This window comes from Neophocaena asiaeorientalis, unplaced genomic scaffold, assembly GCF_003031525.2.
Source record: "Neophocaena asiaeorientalis asiaeorientalis breed wild unplaced genomic scaffold, Neophocaena_asiaeorientalis_V1.1 scaffold330, whole genome shotgun sequence".
Lineage (NCBI taxonomy): Eukaryota > Metazoa > Chordata > Mammalia > Artiodactyla > Phocoenidae > Neophocaena > Neophocaena asiaeorientalis.
The window spans coordinates 404,664-412,873 of NW_020175667.1; positions in this window are offsets into that span (position 1 = coordinate 404,664).

Consider the following 8,210-nt stretch of genomic DNA (forward strand, 5'->3'; position numbering starts at 1 on the left):
AGAGACTACTTAAAACTGGAATGACTGATAAAATGTAAATTACATTGACACAAGAGGGCAGCCTTCTCATATATATTTTCAAAATAAATTGCCAGGACTTCAAAAAATTCTGTAGATATTTTAACTCACATTAGAAAAGAAGGAAAAAAGGAATCCTAAGCAAAATTAACCCTTCAAGGTGATTATTTTGCTAGGTTCCTTATTTAATTATTGGTAAGTAGTTCTTGAATTTAAACTATCTTACATTAATAAAATAAAATAAGCAGGAAAACAAATTTTAACTGCAATAAAATTGCACTGATTTAAATGTTTTATGGAGATACAAAAGCCTGTGGAGATTATATTCTGAAGCTAGAGTAATTAAAACAATGTAGTATTTTTGTAAAGCCAAATACTTCAATGGAATATAGTAAAAAGCACAGAAACACGAACAAGTAAGAATTTATTACATAACAGAGGAGTCATTTTTAACTAACTATTTGGAGAATAAATAGGTTAGATCTTTAACTTATACCACACAACAATATTAATTCTAAATAGATTATATTATATATTTGAATGCTAAATATGAAATAACATGCCAGAGGTAAAGCTAAAAAAAGTCACATAATTTAATAATGAAAAAGCCTTCCTAAGAATGACACCCAAAGAAGGTACCACAAAGGAAAAGAATGACAGACTTGAGAACAAATTGTAAATTCTTCAGTTCAAAGGTCCCCAAACAAGATCTGACAAACAGGGAAAGTACATTTGTAACAACTATGAATGCAATGGTTAGTATTCCTTTCATAAAGGACTCACTTAAAATAACTAAGAAAATTAAGAAAAATACGAGTCCCCACTAGACAAAATGGACAAAGAACTTCATTTACACAGACCAGGAAGTGATCAATAATTAAAACAAAATATTCTCCCTCTTTTTCCTCATAAATTTCATTTATAATAAAGTAACAACAACAAGATAACATACTTGGCTTATTAGAGACTGGCAATTATAAAAGAAATTAAATATCTAGTGAAGGTAAGATTGTTGGAAAATGAGCTACCTTACATTGTCATGGATGAATGTTTGTGTTCCTCTAGAATTCATGTGTTGAAACCATACCTCTTAATGTCCTGGTATTAGGAGGTGGAACCTTTGGGAAGTAATTAGGACTAGATGAGGTCATGAGGGTGGAACCCTCCTGAATGGGATTAGTGCCCTTATAAGAGTCATGGGAAAGCTTGCCTCACCTCTCTGCTCTCTGCCATGTGAGGAAACAATGAGAAGGTCACTGCCTAAAACCTGGAAGAGAGTTCTCACTAGAGAACACCCTGGATGTCCATCCTCCAGAACTATGAGAAATAAATTTTATTTATTTATAAGACACCCAGCCTATGGTAATTTGACATAGCAGCTAGAAGTGACTAATACTGCTGATAGAAACATAGATTACCATAATCTTTCTAAAGAGAAAACCAAAATAAGAAGAGTTAAGCCACTTACCCTAAGTAACAGATTGGATTTTGACACAGAGATCACTACCAGCTTGACCTATGATCCTTATGTTACAATAAATGCTTGGATTTAAGGAGTATATTATTTAGACTCTAAATCAAAGACCTAAGCAAAGAGAGGAAATTTATTGTAAAACTACAGATTCTTAGGTAGATTATTTGAACCACGGTCTCAAATGCCTTTATTACTCTCTTTTGTTTCTGCTTTTCTCTGCATATCTATGTTATTCTCTTCTGTAAAGGACTTTATCTGTTTTCCTTATACACAAGATGAAAACGGCTACAGACATCTCCTGAATTTACATTTTCTGAATACAGCCATTCCTTCTCTTTTCCTTTTGTCTTTTCCAGAGGAAGAGACCATGATTGAGCCATCCTGGATTGGGTGCCAATTCTGATCAAGTCGTTTTGGCCAGAAGTTGAAGGCACCAAGAGGCTCTGATTGGCTAGGCTTGGGTTTTGTACATTTATCTGCTTCAAACATTCATGACTAAGGAACCAGTGTCCTCTGGCTGCTATAGTGTGGATAATAGTGGTAGGGAATTGGTATTTCAATGAGATTATTTAAAGTGAATCAATTCACAATAGGTGTGCAGATATAATCAGGTTTCTGAACTTTGAAATGAAAGAACAGACTCTTCATAGACTGCTCTTCGTATTAAATTTAACAATTCCACCTTGTAAGTCCTCTTGTCAGGGAGCTGGCTACTCTCTCCAGACAAAAATCCTGCTTTATATTGTACCTTTCTTTCAAATTTCGGTACAGTCAATATGCCTCAGGTTTAGGTTTCTTTAAGCAAGTGACATAAAAACTAACCAAGCAAAAATTAAAAGTGAAGTATGTCGTTTCATTGTCATTCATCTTTGTAGGTGTTGTCTTGCATTTAAAAATTCTTTTAATTTCTGGTTTTTGTTTGATTTTTTTGATACCGATAACTCTTAAACACAGACACCCATCCACACACACACACACACACACACACCCATCCACACACACACACACACACACACTCCACTTGCTCTTTTAAAATTTCTCATGTTTTTTTCTCAGTGGTGAATGTTATGTGGAGAAAAAAGAATTGAAACTTCAGGAAATATGGGACTAAAATAGGAAAATTAGGGGATCAAAGAATGTAAAAGCAGTTTTGTCATAAAATGATTCTCTTCCAAAGAATATTTGCAGGAAAGCCTCCATTCCATTTACCCAAAGTAACCTTAATAGATATGAAATATATACTAAGTTAAGGCAGAGTCTTTACACAGAGCCTCATTTTTAGTCACACTGACCATTAGGTCCAGGTTTGTATCTAGGAGAAGTGACAATGAAATCAATTCTAGAAAGAGGTAACTATGATAGCTGTTAACAAATTTCCATTTAAAAGCACCAATCAGGGCTTCCCTGGTGGCACAGTGGTTGAGAGTCCGCCTGCCGATGCAAGAGATACGGGTTCGTGCCCCGGTCCGGGAAGATCCCACATGCCGCAGAGCGGCTGGGCCCGTGAGCCATGGCCGCTGAGCCTGCGCGTCCGGAGCCTGTGCTCCACAACGGGAGAGGCCGCAACAGCGAGAGGCCCGCGTACCAAAAAAAAAAAAAAAGCACCAATCAGTTATTATGGATCTGCCAGTAAATCTTTAGTACCAATAGTGTGGTAGTATATTTAGAGCCCTGGAACAGGTCCCATGACACTTATATCCTAGCTTTTCTCTGCTGAAAAAAGATGTGCATTTTTGGGCAATTAAACTTCAGCTTCCTCATTTACAGGTGTTTTTCTCAGGACTAATGTCTGGCACACAGCAGCCTGAATAAGTAATAGTTATTCAGATTATTAGCTTCTTACAGCTTCAGTCCCTTATTCCTTCATTCATTAATCATTCACCCATTCATTCACTCATACTCCCCAAATCAAGTAATGAACATCTGTACTAAACAAAGTTTGACTGATGTTCTATTCTGCTATCGCCTGAAGATTTAGTTCTTTGAAGCAGTTCAGTGAATTCATCTTCAGTGTTCTTCAGAAAAGTACATTATGGTAAACTGCACAATTCTTTCATAAGGTTCCCAATTACTTCTGTGGTACAGTGGACCAGAATGATTGTCTTAGTCCTACTTTGATGGGGGACGAGGAGGAGAGAAACTGCTGCATGGGCAGCTGGATAATCTGTGGGCAGAAGCTGAAGGTGGTACCAATTTGTGATAAAGACAGATCTGAGACTTTCATCAAAGTAATGGCATGTAACTGCCTCTCTCCTATGTTCACAAACAACCCACAGGCTGACATTTGGAATTTCTTATCTTCTTGTTTCCTAGGTATAATGTTTATTTTAATCAGATTCTATCTTTGTGCACATATTCTGAGTTAGGGCAAGTTGGGGCAAATGACTGGTCTGATCTGCCATCCAAAATCTGGTTGTATGGCCCTGAGCTTTGCTACTACCTAGGGATAATGTTTTAAGCCCAGGCGATTTTAATTCAATTTTAAAGCAATATGATTATTTAAGAATCTCTGGTTAAAAAAAGATGACAATTTTTCAGACTAAGTCTTGTACAGACATTTGAACAATTAAAAAATGTCTGGCCATGCATACAGAGGCATGTGTTAGTTGAGCCCAAAACACCTTGACTCATAATAAACAGAATTTAAGGGTTACTGAATTTTGCCACTTAAGACTAATTTTTTTTCAAAATGTAGTATCAGGTTCCTTACATAAATATAAACAGACAAGTGAATTTGCTAATAAAGGGACCAACCACCCACCAGAATGGTATAAGGATTACTTTAAACTAAAAACATCTGAATAAACAGCAGCCTCAGAAAGAAACCTTATCTAAACTTCCCGTTACTGACTTAAGCAGAGCCATAATCCCCTCTCTGAAGGAGTTTCCTGTTTGGGAGAAGACTGATCCTTAGCACTGGGATGTGAGAGTTCAACTGCCATAAACTCTGCTTAGGAGGAGCTTCCAGCTCAGAAGGAGGTTGCCCCCAGCACCTGGATGAAAAATTGTGTAAACAAGCCTGATAAAAACTTCTATACTTTCCCACTGAAGCTCTAAACCACCCCTCCCCTTTTGTTAAACTGGTGTATAAACCATGACCTCTGGCAATTTGGGGAGCCCCTCCTTATAGTGTTCCCACATGCATGTGGATTAAACTGTCCTCCTATGTGATGGTTAATTTTATGTGTCAACTTGACTGGGCCACAGGGTGCCCAGATGTTTTGTCAAACATTATTCTGGGTATTTCTGGGAAGGTGTTTTTGGATGAGTCTAATATTTAAATTGATTGAGTAAAGCAGATTGCTCTCCCTAATGTAGGTTGTCCTCATCCAATCTGTTACAGTCCTGAGTAGAATAAAAGGTTGACTTCTCCCTGAATAAGCGGGAATTCTTCCTGCCTGGCAGCTTTGAAGCTGGGACATTGGTTTTTTAATGTCCTTCAGACTGGAAGCACACCATTGGCTCTCCTGACTCTCAGGCATTGAGTTGGGCTGGAACTACATCACTGGCTCCACTGAACCTCCAGCTTGCCTACTGCAGATCTTGTCAGCCTCCATATCATGTGAGACAATCCCTTACAATCAATCAATCAACCAACCAATCCTATTGGTTCTGTTTCTCTAGAAAACTCCAATACATCTTGTTGATCTGTATGTTGTTAATTAATTCAGAGGTCCCCACCCACTTGGACATAAGTTGATAGGGGAACTGTTTTCTCCCAACAGTTCTGATAATGAGGATGGGGTATTCCAGGCTCCCCACTCACTCTGGAGCCTAAAGTTGAGATTTTGTTTTTTGTTTTTAATTGGGGTATAGCTGTTTTACAATGTTGTGTTAGTTTCTACTTACAGCGAAATGAATCAGCCATATGTATACATATATCCCCTCTTTTTGTTGGATTTCCTTCTCATTTAGGTCAGCACAGAGCACTATGTAGAGTTTCCTGTGCTGTACAGCAGGTTCTCATTAGTTATCTGTTTTATACATATTAGTGAATATGTGTCAATCCCAATCTTCCCATTTATCCCTCTCCCCCTTTCCCCCCTTGGTGTCCATACATGTGTCCTCTATGTCTGTGTCTCTATTTCTGCCTCGCAAACAGGTTCATCTGTATCATCTGTACCAGATTCCACATATATGTGTTAATATACGATATTTGTCTTTCTCCTTCTGACTTAACTTCACTCTGTATGACAGTCTCTAGCTCCATTTCGATGTGGACCATTTTTGAAGTCTTTATTGAATTTGTTACAATACTGCTTCTGTTTTATGTTTTAGTTTTTTGGCCACGAGGTATGTGGGATCTTAGCTCCCTGACCAGGGATCGAACCCGCACCCCCTGCATTGGAAGGCAAAGTCTGAACCACTGGACCGCCAGGGAAGTCCCTGCAGTTGAGATTTTGAAACCTCCAACCAAGTCAGAGAAAGTAAGCTTTCTTACCAGTCAGACTCTTGGGTCTCTGCTAAGTGTCCAATTAAGTGAGGGAAATAAGAAATTTCCCTTGACTTTTAAAAAGGGAAATATCCATAATTTAGATTTACAAGAAAAAAACTTTTTGGCTAGAACTAGTTCTCTGGGTATTGTGATTCTTGGTTTGGATTAGTCTTTCCCAGGGATAATCATTGTGTCCATTTGTCATTGTCTTTTGTGTTACTGTTTTGTATTGTGCCGTCTAAAAGTGTTTTTCATAAGAATGAGAATCATAGGGTAGAATACAGGCATAGGTTTTATAAATCTGTAGTTTGAGCTGGCCTCATAGGCCAGTGAGTTTGCGATTCTCGCTGGACTGCTGTTCACTTGGATGAACTTTTCTGTGAGTCACCTCTAAAACGGGATGAGGCCCTCCTTCCATCTTGATTTTGTGTTCTGAGAGCTTGGCCTAGCTCCAGAAAGAGCATTCTCTCTAATTTTCTGCCTGCTGGAGGTGCAGATTATAGGGTCTGTGCCTGCATGAGGCTGTCAGGTCAGGGTTCTGAGACACGAGGTACCATTATCAGCTCTCAGGGGATTGTCTAATCTAAAACCTTTCCTATCTCACTGCCTTTGTAGTGTTGAGATTCCTTTCTCAGTATTGCCCATCCGGAATCATGGATTAGATGGTTCCTGATTAGAGGTGTCTCCCTTTTGTGCGAGACTGGAGTACCATTCTTACTGCCGGTAGCAACTTGTTCTCCTTCTTTCCAGCTATATTTGGGAGCGACTTTGGATTATGGAGGCTGCATTTTCTGTGCCCTCTTCAGGGACACCTCTTGTGTACATAGTTAAATCATATTCTAAGCCTGGAAGGTTACCTCCAGGTCTTCCCAAAAAGAGACTTATTGGTTTGTGTTACATTTGAACAGGTATACTTATGCAGATCCTAAGTGTCAGTGGCCAGACAATGGGTCCTATGATTTATAAAACTTTCATATTTAAGGGGATTTATAGAGAGCTCTCATCCTAAACAAATACCCTCTTGGTACCTCTGGGAGGATCAAATTGAAAGCAGGTCACAAAAACGTATTATGGCTGGCTTAAAAGATTCCCTTAACAAAAGTAAACAGCAGAAGTCAGACTTAGGACAAAAATTTAAGTTCACCATAAATTCTCCTCTGCCTCCCTCCTATACTCACCTTTAGCCCCAGTTCCCTGTTCCTGACCCCCCAGAAGATCTTTTAGATCTCTGGACCCCTGTCCCAAATCTACGTGCTTCCAAGCCCAGCCCCACTTCTTCAACCAATTCTTTTAATTCCCCAAACTTCTCTGGCTTCCCCAGAAAATCTCTTGACCACCTAACACCTGCTTTAACCTCTCTTTCCTTACAATTATAGGAGGCTTTTAAAACTGACCTCAAAACATGAGGCAGTCAAGTCATTCATGTGACTAGTGTCAACCAAGAAGTAGCTCTAGCTGAAGCCCCAGAGATGCACAGCAAGGTTCATTTTACCATCCCTTTTGAGTCCACCTACTTTCGGTGACTCTGTTACCATCCCTTTTGAGTCCACCTACTTTCGGTGACTCTGTAATCAGGCCTAAAACAATCAGGCCCAACCAGCCTCAAGCCTTCCTATGAAATCCCCATTATGCAGGTTCCCTGTATCCCCACCACAAAGAATTCATGAACCCTGTACAGCAGCTGACCTTCTAAATTACAAAACCCTTTTCACCCCCACTTTCTGGAGATCCTACTGCATCCAGAGAAGAACTAGCAATAGAAAGATGGGTGGCCATCCACAATCCCACTCATAGGGCTACCAAAGAGTGTCCTTCCCACCTCTGATTATATTAGAGTCATATGACAAGCCAGGTGGCCCCCTGGAGAAAATCCTCTTCACTGAGTATATAAACAGCCAGACCTTCTCCCAGGCCCTCCTCCAAATGATCAAGAAATGGCCCAATTGGAGCCATTTCTTGGCTGATATTTAGGACTTGATAGGAGCCAGAGAAGACTTCCCTTCAAAAGTTAAGTGGGCTAAAGTAGAACTAGGCACTCGGAAGGAAGGAGAGTATTCTAAAGCCTTTGTGGAATGCAGTACACAGATATTCCAAAGACACAATTGCCCTAAATCCAGAGGCCTCAGAAGATAGAAATCTTTGAATTTATGTCTTAATTGAAAATCTCTCTGATACAAAGAAACACGTCTAAAATAATGTAGTTGGATGAGCAGGCAAGTCTCCGTCCTCCCAGGTTTTATTTTCTTGAGGAATGGAGACTCTCATGCACTCCTACTGCAGGGG